Raw genomic sequence first — 14,577 nt, forward strand, 5'->3', positions numbered from 1 at the left:
CTTGGGTGTCCTGGTTTGGTTACATACTTATGGAATTATGATGTTCAAATACTCAGTGTAACATAATAGTTTTTGCTCATAGCGTTCCATTTTGATTTTGACAGTAACTGTTTTGATCAAACGCCCAAATCGTACATATTTGTATACTATTTATAACATGAAAGTATTATTTTAAGTGAATAACACCGGCAATATTCCTTTTGCCTTGTACCTGTTGATAGTCACAATTCTAGCTTTCAAAATGTCAAAATCAAGCAATGGCGTGCATATCACAATGGCTATGTAATAGGGAGAAATACGTGATATTCCTTCAGGGGAAGTCGTAAATGTGAAATAGCTAAAACACATTTTCTTTGCATTTGTTATCTGGTTGTGTCTTCTACAAAACCATCTTCATGTTACACACGACATATGATAATATCTGACACGCCCACCCAGGATTTGGCATGCTCAGTGTATGACGTCATCAAATGTGATTGAGATTATAAAAATAATGCTTTTGAACTACGACTGAAAGCAGCAAAAAATATTATATATATTAAAATCATAACCCTTCATATTTCAAATAGCTGATACCTGGTGTTAGGTTTACAGTTATTATACTAACACCAGTATTAAGGGTCACATCTATATCCGTACATAGAATTAGGCATATTCAACAATAACCGTTCATACAATTATACATATCATGATACGCCATCTATAATACCTGCTTATCGATATTAAAATGAAAATTAACGGTAATCATATCAGTAAAATAATGTCAATTAATGTCAGTTTGTTTTTCACAATTGACAACTGCACTATCGAATTCATATAATTCTCATATAATCCTCATATTATTTGAACATAATCATCAATTGTCAATGTTTAACATTCGCGTAAGAAAACGGCTTCAAATTTCTATCTGGATGTATAGAAACCCGGGTTAGCAACACGCTAGCACTTAGGTATATATATTACGAGAACCACCCGATTATTAACGTAATCAGTCATCTATGACATACCTACATGTGTAAGTGATATCGATAGTGAATATTACATTAAACCAGACTGGTTATGAAAGTGAGTTCAGACACAGAATTGAAACCATAGTATACAATCACTGCTGTCATACCCCTTAAGTGTATCTTCTGATGAATAAACAGATGAGCTGAAAATACATTGCTTAAATGACGAATGGTATTGGTATACTTCAAGGGGTAGCAGTTCGTGCTTGTGTCGACATTTGTGATAATTCATCACTTAATTGCTGTTGGCTAGACAAATTTATTCTGATATTTGTAATTTAATATAACTCTGGCGTCATCATCACATCCTGTATGAGAAGAACTATGTGTAGAGTGATAATTTTACATACCACAAACCTTTTTGTAGATATTACGTCATTGATTTGATCAAAGATATGCTACATATGCTTGGGAGAACAAATTCTCAGGATACAAAAAAATAAAGCGAACGAAGAAAAATATACTTTTGTGAATTATCTAATATTATAATACAAACAATACATTTCTTCTATTCCATCCTCCACTCGTTCGTTCGTTCATTCATTCATTCATTCATTCATTCATTCATTCATTCATTCATTCATTTATTCATTCATTCATTCGTATGTACGCACTATGCTCGTGTATTTTACCTGTTGCATTACATAAACGTTTGTCATTTGTCTTTTGTGAGGGTTTAGACCAATTATAAAATTTGGCAATACATACATTACAGACTCGTTGCTGGTGAAGGCCATGCTCAATGTTATTTTTGAGTCAGCAGTTGACCACGTTAACTTATCGATAGTGTCTTTGCAACTTACAACACTTCCACCTACAAATATGTCAGTAAAGCTATGATAGTTTTTAGAGTAATGTTCAACTTTCTTATTCTCTTCAATAAGAAAGTCGTCTGAATATTCAATATACCACTAGAATAGAGAAATTGAATGATATCAGAGATAAACAAAGATGAAAACTATGATGTATCTTATTTACAAGGGCAATCACGAAACCTGAAACAAATCATCTGGCTTGACTAAAATCTTACCAACGTTGCTACATTTTATCGTCTGGCCAGACAAATATCTCAGAGACATTGTTAAATGTTCTCTCTTTCTCAACGAAAAATCTAATTATAAATTTCCACAATATCAGAATGAACGCTCGACAGTTGGGTTTACCTTGACCTGTTGTCCTTGTACTTTTAAGTGATGATTAAAAGGTAGCTCAAAATGAGCTGACGAAAGTTGTAGAAATGTTGGTTAAGAAGGATGTCGCACCAAACGATTAAAAAAACAATGTTGATTAAGATGTATCTCGCACGAGATGACTAAAGAAGTAATGTGTGTAAGATTTGTGTTGCACCAGACGTTAAAATGTAGCAATGTTATTAAGATTTTTGTCGAGCCAGGCAATGTTTTGTTTCAGATTTTCGTTCAAATGTTCGTTGTAAGTCATTACGATTCAACTGACACGTTTTTAAACAACAGTTGAAGATGTTGTCAACTCACCTTTATTCTCACAATATATACGTGCCGTGCCGTGTCGTGCCGTACCCTGCCCTGAGTTACTGTACACTGAGCATCACGATAATTTTTATAGTTTCTCGCCGTCCTGCTGAGTAATCACGATTATTTGACTGATTACGAACTCAAGCACAAAATGGGGTAGGATTCATTACTCATACTATATTTTTAGTTTGACTGTTGAAAATATCGCTATATTCGATGATAAATAAGAAACATAACACGGTGGAATTAACCACTGTTGATTTAATACGGCAATAGTCAAACAGTTAAGAGGTATGTGCAAGGGTAATTGATAATGTCAAAGGAAATGAAAATATTAGATTTATGTAATAAATATAATCGGTCATTGAAGAAGTCAATATTATATATTCAAACTTTTTTCGTATCTGTGAAACAGTCGAGTGTGGTGCTGATTTTGGTATTTGGACATGAATAATGACTGTCTTGCTTTGAGAGGAACTCTGAAAGATTCGCTAAGAATCATGTATGCTATTTATGTACTGCAGATATCTACAATTCTAAATAGAATATTGATTTTTCGAATTGTTTAGGGAAATGGCTTCGACAAAGTCTATCAAAACGCTGTTATCTGTATTCCACTAATTTGACATGGGATAGTACCCTTTACGAGACAACACACAAAGGATTTTTACACTTGTAACCTAGAGTTATCGATTACAGCTTTATATATACACGTATAGCAAAGGGAGGGAGGTTGAAAAATAAGAATATTTAGATATTATATTGTCGATTATTTTGAATACATGGAAATTATATTAGTATTTACACATAAATATCACTGAGAAATTATTGCACGTAAATTTGAAATGTTTAAGTTCACTTAGATAATATTATTTCTATTACATATTAAGTCGGATTACACATTAACCCGTTTCAAACAAACCTTCAAGCAACATCTACTGGCGCAATAGAAATTATCAACTTGTATTTGTAATTTTAATCGTGTGTACATAATAAGATATATATTGAGTGTCATATGAGTACCTTGATGTGAATTTCTGTATATAAATATGTGAGGGGACAGGCCTAGACTAGCTGTAAGCTATTTCCTGACTCCATTTACCCACTGTTATATTTATTTGGGGTAAATAAACTTGTACGGTGGTATAGCGTTTAGGTTAACACCGACCTATGTGCATTGACCTTCAACGCCATTTCATCCAAAGATCCGCGGGTATGATTCGACCCATATCATTCGTTTACATTTGGTATAAAATAGAAATTGTCCCTATCAGGAGTATGGCTGATATTGAGGATTAGATGAGTAAACAGTGACGCTAGTTACTGTAAATAGCATACATGAAAAAACACAGGTTATCGATACTAACTGCAGCAAGTTGATGAAGGCATACTTCTTGATACTTAACATTCTAGGCCCATCTATAGATTCTCATTAACATGAATTCTCCGACAAAATGAAATTTGAAATGATAAATTTAACACATGTATTTTGATAACTAGATATCATATGTTTGAGATACATATTTGAATGATTTCCCCTCATCCCATTCATTTGGTGTACTTGTTAATTCAACTTTCATTCGCTGGTGTATGTTACTAGAAAGTGTCACCAGTACAATAATTAGAATTCTCGTGACGTGACAGTTGTAATGACATCATATTAGACACTTAGTATCAATGTAAATTAGACAGAATTGCGCAATCTACTTTCTTTGTCGAACTTTGACACTTGGTAAATTAAAATTTGAGTAATGGCGTCCGAGTTGTTGCACTTAAAGTTACGGATCGATTTAGAAATAAAATAAACGTGTTATAGTCCATGCAGAATGACACATTTGCTTTCTAACGGTTGTATTCTGGAGTCATTCCATGAATTTTAATAACGGATCTCAGACTGATCTATTACATTCAAGTGTCAAGTCACATATGACATATAGCTGAACTACAGGATTTCAAAACTAACTAAACCCAAACGGCTGAATAAAAATGTGTGACAGCGTAAAGCAACCACACTTAAAAGCGTCGTCGGAACAAGAAGTACAGGGAAATGTAAAGCGTTCTTAAGTGTCAGGTAAGGATAGTACTGTATATAGATATAACTACATCATAGAACAGGATATCACCATTTATACATGGAAAATTAATGTTAGTACGTCACTGTAACTGTATAAAAAGCATTTCCATACAGGATTGATTTTTCACTGAAATCTCCTCATACGACTACAATCTGATTCAGTTATTTCAACGGAGCTAAAAATTGATTAAACCTTTCCACTACTAAAATTTGTTCTATCTATCATCATTTTGTACGTGACTGCGACAAATGTTCGAGTCAAAAGACGACATTTTTACACGTTTCATGCTTGCAATGTACTGCTTTGGATACTCACCGGAAACCTTCCAACTACATATAGGTTCTTAAGGGTGATGACGTTTGACTTTCTAAAACTGCTTTGGTGGTCATTCACATCATCAAGACATGGGAAGCAATAAGCAAAGGCAATAATCATCACATAAATATTTATAACGTATCCAATTATGGTAATATAATAGTGATGTATTAGTCTGATATTTTAATTTGACCAGATGTAGCACTTAGTAGTGACAGTCTTATCGGTTATGGGAAATAATATTCATAATTGCAGACGAATGCTAATACATTTAATGGGGAGCAACATTAATGTAAATCTATAGCATTGTGACAGAAGTTGTGCAGGTGATAAGCTTAAGTTTTGAGAATCAGCAAATATGACAAAATTGAGCCAATCAGGGCGAATCTTACTTGTCAGGTTCCAACAAAGGAAAGTAACTGCCCCACAAATGAAAAGAGTGTCCCAGATGGTATTGTGTTTAGTTGTGTGCAATTATTTCGTCTTTGAAGGGCATCATACAAGATTTGTGTCGAAATACTCAGTATCTAACGTCTACGTTAAACAAAAAGGAGCAATGTTCTCAAAGGTATAGTCAAATGGATTTCTATCCGTATTACAAAATCCAAGTACAGTTTTCAATTCTTCAGTATCTCGAGACACATTTAATGAATAGTTATTGTAAGAAATGTTTTCTCAGGAATGACATTGTCTTGAAGTTTTCAGAGATGTAATACGTTTTAGTAACAAATTAGAATGTTTGAATCAATATGATAGAAACCAGTCAATCCTGTCCAAGACCAAAGTTTGAACATTTGAATATTTTGGGAAATGATTTTTAAATAAGTTATAGTCGCACTATTTCATATAGCGTTTAAGAAAATCATGAACACGTGTCTGTATGTTTTATCATTTGAAAATCAAATTGAAAAATTAATGCCACCTACCCTATCTTTATTCCTAATAGTATCAAATTATCTCAGGGGACAATTACCCCCCTACCTCGTTAATATTTTAATTGACATTTTACGTAAAGCTCTGGTGACCAATTAAGCTGCAGTTGCCTAGCAATTGTGACTTCGAGCAGTAAATAACCAATGTCAATTTAGGTTGTGACATTTGTTGAAATTTGGTCATAAATATCTTAGTTGCCTTGTTATCAAGCAAGAGCTAAAGTTTATTGACTTAAAGCTGTCAGCCTCTTGGTGGCGCTCATATAAGGGTATTCATTTTCAAGCCTGTTGTTTCTGTTTACATATACATCGTTAGTGCCTGCCCATCTCCGACCCATTTACAAAGGTTAACTATATTGATTGTTGTATTTGATATTAGGCCTAATAAAAAATTGTGTGCTTCCGGTTACGCTCAAGAATAGGTTGGGCAGGTAATTTTTTATTTTATTTTATAATATTTTTATTGTGTCTAGTTCAAGTTTTCCATTATTTTCCAAATGGTCTCTGTGTTATTTATTTCTTCCTATCAGATGTACAGCCATTACAGATTGGAAGAACTGTTTTAGAGTGTTGATGCCAGTTTCCACATCCACTATTTCTCCTGAGTCTTCACAATATTTGCGATTTTATTATTTTTTCTCGGATACCTAAAAATAAGTTGAGGGTCTCCAGTGAAAAGCAAAAGTGAAAAACAATTATTTGTTGAAGCCTTAGTGCTTGCCATTTATAATAATAAAAAGAACACCAATGTTGTGATTGAACTGCAGTGACTGTGGATTTAGTCTATCACTTTGCCAATACAGTGGCATTATATCATAGCTGTGTACTATAGTTATTCTCTACGCTTACTGTTTCGTCATTAATCGCCACTTCCAATTCCATGGATGTCTGGTTCTAATTTTCATAGTATCATATAATATAATATGGTATAAAGTAATGCAATGTAATGTTATGCGATGTCACGCAATGCAGTGTAATGTAATAAGATAAGATAAGATAAAATAACGTAACATAACATAACATATATTATTTATTTATTTATTTATTTATTTAGTTAGTTATTCATTCATTTATTCATCCACCCACCCATCCATCCATCCATCCATCCATCCATCTATCCCTCCCTCCATCTACTTGATAAGAATTATACAGATTATTAAAGAATCTAAGATATGTAAGTAAAATGCAGATGGAAATGCAAATGTAAATGGTATCATTTTACTAAAAAAGACCAAACCATGCTTGTAATGATGCCAATCAATGGTGATGTTGTAATACAATAGGGCATTGACCACACGGAGGTGTTGACAGGTCTTGTGAACGTTAACATTTGAACACAACATCCTCCTACAGAGAAGGGATCAACTTTACAACTTCCCTATCATATATACGACTTCTTGTTACAGGATATCCGCTGCCCTCTGTCGACATATAGTCTAAGTGCCATATGTCATCGTTCTGCACTTTTGATAACATTAGTAGGGCTTTAATTATTTCCTACGTCATCGAAATACTGGCAATATTAAACGGATATTCTAGTTATTTTCACAGTAGACATTAACTCTAAAGGTATTATTGATTTGTTCACCTAGTGAATAACAAACAACCTCTGAAGGGTCACTTCAGAACAAATACCTTCTTACAAAATGGTCTCGAGAGTTTTGAGTTTTAACGATTTTCAGCGATTTTAACAGACAATACAGTGCTTCTATATTGACTCTGTATTGTTTTTGTTATGACTTGCTTCTTTTATTTGCTATTACATCATTGCAAATGTTTGCTTTTCTTAATAGGGAAGAATACCTGTACTCGTAAAGTAACGTATGATTATGAAAGATAATTACAAATGCGGTTAATAATAAGATTTGTCGGTTTGTGATATTTTATGTCGGTACTCTATTAACTTAATAGTTTTCACTATCATTAAAATAACGTGATTATGATGACGGGACATGTCGATCAACGATATATTAATAGATTACCTGTTTAATACGGTTCTTAGAATGATATATTTGAAGTGTATCTGTTATTTCCTGAGTGTATGTTGTTCACTTATAAAGAAAGATTGTTTAGATCTAATCATAATCATGTACATTTTATATCTGTTGTCTGTCTGTCTGTCTGTCTGTCTGTCTGTCTGTCTGTCTGTCAGTCAGTCAGTCAGTCAGTCTGACCGCCCTACCTACCTACCCTATTAGCTAGCTAGCTATTTTGTCTGTCAGGCTGTCTGTCTACTTATTACCTACTTACCTAACTACCTACCTATCATCAGCCAGCCAGTCAGTCAGTCAGTCAGTCAGTCAGTCAGTCAGTCAGACAGACATACGGACAGACAGAGACCTACCGGCAGATCGAAAGAAAGAAAGAAAGAATGAATGAAGGAATGAAGGAATGAAGGAATGAAGAAAATGTCATGAGATGATTGTTAAATAATTGTATGCTGTCATTTTGCTTAGCACAATTGCATTGACAACAATAAATGCTTTATTTCTGTATCTTCCATACGTCATTCAACCATTATTTTCCACATGAGATAAAATTATATTAATTATATAAATGTGTTATGTACGTCAATCCATTATCTAACCTCACCCTCTTTGATCTTATATTTACATTCCACGGATATGGCATCACGCTTCCTTGCTTCCTCTTGAGACTAATATGAATTGAAGCCTCCTAGTTTAGCGATTTAGTTGTCACAAAGTGTTCGAGTCGTAGGTGTTACTAGATATGTTAAAAATATGATAAATATATCTGACAGCGATGATAAAATCCCAAGCGAGACAGTTATCGAGTCAGTCGGGAACATATTTTACAGCGACGCTGTCTCTGAAGTTATGAATGCAGCGAACGACAGCCACGCTCATTCTAGATAGGTTGCTTTGTTGCTGATACTGATCTCATTTTGAACACGGACGCCGACTGATTGAGTAGGGGCACATCGTCGTTTCGTAACGTTCAAAACAATTTCCTCATTTGTCTACCAACCAACCAACCAACCAACCGACTTATTTTTTTCAACTCGCTACTGATCATAATTCACCACAGCGGCCATCAAACATCGAACTTAACTTACACTGAGTCTGATCAGCGAATTAAGGTCAGTCTATTTTTTATTGTTACAAATGTCTATGATTAGGAAGTCATTATTTCACGATATTACTGAAACGATATGTACTCGTAGTACAATAGGTGCACATTGTGATATGAATGTTTGCATTTTATTTGTATAGTGTGTTAGATTTTTCTGAAAAACTTCTGAAGCCTTTGTACCTTTGTGTATAGTAACATTGCAGCGTGATCGATGGTAAAAGGGTTATTACTGTACAGTAGGATAGGCGACACTTCAACAATATCAAGTGTCGTGACGTAACATAGTGTCATTGCCTTCTCTCTCAGTGCATTAGTATTCAAAGCACATGTTTATATGTTCATAGCTGGGACAGTGAATATTAATGAACAAATATGTTACCTTTTCAATATTTGTCGTTCAAATACTCTGATGTAATTTTTCGAAACGGGTTAGCTAACATCAAGCGATCCTGATATAAACATTTTACATGTAAAATTCTAGGAACACTGTAGACGCTTGTTGTTAGCATAAGTAAAACATACCTAATATAAGTAATGGCTTTTGAATATTCATTGCAATCTCATTATAGTTATCGAATGTGTTTGGAGATTGATTGCTATATTACGATGAATTTATAATCTAGTCTCGTGTTGCCGTTCTCTCGAAAAGTATCACCTTAATTAACCATAATCAATATATCTTAGATATATAGGACAGGTGAAATTCATTATGGTTGTATTGAATGTTATAATATCGGCTGAAAATATTTAAGGAATCTTGACTTTTCCTCATTCATTATTTTTTAATTTACTGTTATTGTATTTGATGCGTTGATAATAAATGATTCGGTTGGTTACGTTTTGAAGATTTCGTAACGAGTACCAGCTTGTATGTTTGCGGTCACTTGCCCTCAGTAAATATTACAGATACTAAACGTACCTCCAATGGAATTTTATATGGAATACATGATAGATAGCGGCAATGCATTTATTGTTTTACATTAATAGTTTACATGGATGTGCAAATTCTGCATTGGAAGATTATCACAAGGTGCATATATTATCATTGAAGTCATGTTTAATTCTAATAAAATCATCTCAGTTTGCGACATCGCTTAGATAATTAACTCTCACGTTGTGTAACTGAAAAAAAAAACGTGACTCGAGGGGCTGATTTTCAAATGGCTGAACTGCGAAAAATGGCACCCAAACAATTATTCATTTTGTAATTCATTTTGTCATTCGTACGATCGTTAGCACGATATTCCCCAAGGATATATTTTTTTACAATAAATTATATAGGTTGCTCTTAATAATCTGAGTAGATATCTAATTAGTCTAGCCATTCAGTAACGCCAATGTACTACGCAAGTATGTCTTACAGTAATGGAGATAAAATAATTGCTAACTCCAGGTTTTCCTAAATTTACTCTGAAATTTGAAGTGAGTTCATGTTATGAGTCCATGTATTCACTAATACCACGATGTCAGATGTCATCAGTTTGTCATGAAAGTGATGAACATTCTTTGTGTTTTACATCGTTGTAAGACAAGTCAGTCGAGCCTGATAGGCAATTAATAAACGATAGCTATATACTTCAAGTTTATGTATAATGGTGCATGCACACACACTCATGTTTAAACTATGACAGACAGACAGACAGACAGACAGACAGACAGACAGACGGACAGAGACACAGAGCTAGAGAGCGAGACTGACAGACAGAGAGACAGACAGAGAGACAGACAGAGAGACAGACAGACAGACAGACAGACAGACCGACATACATACATACATACATACATACATACATACATACATACATACAGACAGACAGACAGACAGACAGAGACGGGGAGGGGGAGGGATGGAGGCTCTCACATACCTAAATAATCGCGTTAATATAAACCAGATTTAAACCTAATGCCTTCCGTAAGGGCAAAGTTTTGATATTGTCATTCCTACAGACAATTGTTGGAATACAACAGAACATATGCAATAAGTTATTTTTTCTCATTGATTGCTATTTGCCCATTGCTGTTAGTGATCTCCTGGCCAACGACAGCTTGTAATGTGAACCTTTATAGAACATTGTAGCATAGCACTCACCGTAGAAAGAGTTTAAATGGCAAAAAAAATTGATTTACATTTGTTGAGAATGTACAAATCGCATCGTCGCACCACTTTAGACAACATTTCCATTATGGGAGGCATTCAGTTTAAATCTGGTTGTAAGTTGCTATAACTCATTTGGAGTTTGACTGAGTACTTTATATCTACAGTGATTTAAATGCATAACAAAATTTTTCATTAAAACTGAAAGCTATATAAACAAATTTTATAGGACATATCCGCTTTGTTATGGTTAACGTATATAGCCTAATTACCGAAAATCTTTAATTATGTAAATTATTCATTAACAGTTGTAATGTACATCAACAAACTTGATGGGACATATGTGTTTCCTTATGGTTAACGTATGTACTAAATTATGTTGAATTTGAAGTATGCATTCTTAAGATATAGCCTAATTACCAAAAAGAATTGATTATGCAAATTATTCATTAACACTGTAAGGTGCATCAACACATTTTATAGGACAAATATATGTTGTTATGTTTAACGAATATACTAAATTATATTGAAATTGAAGTGTGCAGTCTTAAAATATTGCTTAATTAGTTGATTTCATTGATATGCAAATTTCCCTAATTAAACATTAGCAGATCTGGCTCAAAACCTAATCAGGTCTAGCCATTAACCAAAAGATTATACATTTCAAATTTCATTACAATTGGGCCAGCCGATTTTTAGAAAATGATGACACAGACACAGACACAGACACACAGACACACACACAGACACACACACACATACATACATACATACACATACACATACATATACACATACACATATATTTATGCCCTAAAGTATCTCCTTCCTTACGGAAGGAAAAAATGCCAATTAGGAGAAGATTTCTCTGATTGTATATAAATGTTTTAATAAAGTAATAAGTAATGAACTCCAGTTAACATCACTACAAGTCATATTTACAAGGCCATTGGCATATACACAGGTAAATTGCACCATAATTGTACCATCATAACTATGCAAAATAAATATATAGTTTCCGCACATGTTGAGCTATTCACAGATTTTCTAACAACATTTAAAGGCATCTGTCTGTTGTGCATAAAGTATTCCTAATGTATATTAAGTATACTTTAAACTCACTCAAAAGCAAACAGTGCCTTTAATCGGCTGAAGTTTATTTAGATTATATAATCTTTGTTCACTCAAGTAATTCCCTTACCAAGCACCCTGTTATTATGATAGTGACTTTAAAATGTGAAATAGGAAATCTAACCTTGCTACAAACTGTTTTAATCCATTAAAACCAAATCGTTCTCTTAGGTTATCTATCAGAGTTACATTAACGATTTCTGTCTTTGCACGATTTAATTTTTTGTGCATATGTCAATCCATCTGTTACCAAAATTGCAATTACTAAAACCTTTTGATGCTACTAAGATTATAGCAACCATACCGTTACATTTCTTCTTAATGAATCAACGCACGTATGGTTTCTTCTTGATGATGAGACGTAAAGCACTCGAAGGAAAATTGAAAGTATATATGCAGGGTTCAATGTTATTTCTTGTATGAGTGAACCTTGATGTTCGGGTCAGGTTATATATTGAACAATCGTCCAGTACCGTAGCCTGCGGGGGGGGGGGGAGGGGGGGGGGGTATTATGTAAATTGCATGCAAATGTATGTAAATTGCACTTTTCTAAATTTTAAATGCATGATTGCACCAAGACAAAGTTCTGCCCCCCTTGGCAATTTGGTCAGGCTACGGCCCTGTCGTCACCAGTCACCTCATTCGCACATACGTACAGGCCTGGCCTTGTGGTCCCACACGATAAAAACCTAGTAACTGTGGACGCTCTAACAAAGCATTGTTTTTGAGCAGTAATGTACAGGAAGAGACGATGTTTTACCTGAGTGCTCAGGTACCGTGCGAATAAACCAAATCCAAGGTGATGGTTAAATTAGATAAAATAACAAACAATTAATTAATGTACATTTATATACTTGTGTAGAAGATACCCATCTCAATCAGTTGAGACCGTGAAAGTAAGTGAATGTCACTGAAACATGGAAACCGTGACTAACATCAATGATAGAACATTAATTCCTCTTGAGGTCGGAAAATGTTTTTTTTTGTTGTGCTGAACAGAAAGACTCGTCGCCACAGCCTGCTTGCTCTTTATTTGTTACATTAATGAACTAATAAAGTATACCTTTATGTTCTCATAATAACCTTCACAATACTGGTGTCATCATTTACAATTGCCTTATCAAGCTATCCCGGTATCCTAAATAATACAATGATACTAGCCACGGTAAGATGGTGTCAAATTAGTTTGGAAATGAAATCGTAATGAATTACAATTCAAAGCATGAAAGACGTTTTTTGTTTATACTCGGGAGGTATGATCAATCACCATTTACCATGACAGAGAACAAAATTGACTTTAATCCTATGGGAGTCTCCTTTCAAAAGTATCATCATAATTTAGCTGTAATCTATAATCACCCAGAAAATTATATCCACAAATGTCACACCATCAATAGTCGTTGTATACGGCAAAGGATCGCCGGGTATCAGTTGCGTATATCGTTTCGATGTATTTCGACATCATCAAAGCGAAACGCATGCGTAGTTTTCTCCTTTCTATATCAATGTATAATTAGAAAACTGTTCTAGTGGTCATAAATATCTCAGATGAAAAACAAACAGTGTGTTAGCCTATCTCTGTTATAATATAAAACGCAAGTTGTCTGGTTTAAAATGGTAACTTGTTTCAACACCACCCCATGCATATATGCATGGTGCTGATGTCTCAGACCAATCACACCATAAACGACCTATATTTTATCATCATAAAATTAATTGCCTTATGCCTTCTGAATCGACAGTATGGCTGGCAACAGGAGCACAAAAAGCAGTATTCATTAATGTAAAGTTCCCATTAATGTCATTCTCTGTAAAACGTAAACAAAATGTCATGGACCGTTGTAGAGTACAGTTTATAGACATGATGTTTTATCAGCATATAGAGAATAGTCTTTGAAATTTAATATGTTTAGTTCTATGTACTGAATGTTACAATCTGTTTGTTTAGCCAGGCACGTTAGATCAATCAATGCAATCTTGACACAACACCACATGATATTTTAGATAGGACACGGATCACCCGTTTCACATTAATAATGAATAATCATTTATGTCAGACCCTTTTATTGTATTGTCATCCCAATATGTCTTCACCTTCACTCATCCTAGCATTTTGATTTTTATAGCTTTTTAAGAAGAAATGCGTTAACTATCAGAGCACGATCAGCATCAACTATTTAAAAATAATTCAATAAAAACATGTCACCACTCAGTTACATCATATTGTGTGATTTTCAACAAATAAATGTTTCTTCTCCTTCACAAGTTGAACTCATTTAAATCAGTTCCTACAGTATCTTGAAATACATATTTTCAACATTATCTTCTGTAATTTAACCATATACTGTATTACTAAGTGTACATAATTATCCTTAACAAAGACATTGTCCGTAGTATTCATAGTGGTTGTGAAAGTTACAGTTACTGGCACTA

General features: G+C 34.0%; 2 protein-coding genes across 2 annotated transcripts in view; one reads left to right on the forward strand and one right to left on the reverse strand.

Annotated features, from left to right (window-relative positions):
- Positions 1 to 2,550, reverse strand: part of LOC144443351 (neuronal acetylcholine receptor subunit alpha-10-like) — a 37,660-nt gene extending 35,110 nt beyond the window's left edge. The window contains exon 1 of the mRNA XM_078132811.1: positions 2,504 to 2,550. The gene's annotated coding sequence lies outside the window, so the exon portion shown is untranslated. The remainder of the gene's footprint in view (positions 1 to 2,503) is intronic.
- LOC144443350 (neuronal acetylcholine receptor subunit alpha-10-like) overlaps positions 1 to 14,577 on the forward strand; it is a 105,822-nt gene that overhangs the window by 16,375 nt on the left and 74,870 nt on the right. The gene's annotated exons all lie outside the window — the stretch shown is intronic.

Source organism: Glandiceps talaboti, chromosome 12 (genome assembly GCF_964340395.1).
Source record: "Glandiceps talaboti chromosome 12, keGlaTala1.1, whole genome shotgun sequence".
NCBI classification, from domain to species: Eukaryota; Metazoa; Hemichordata; class Enteropneusta; family Spengelidae; genus Glandiceps; species Glandiceps talaboti.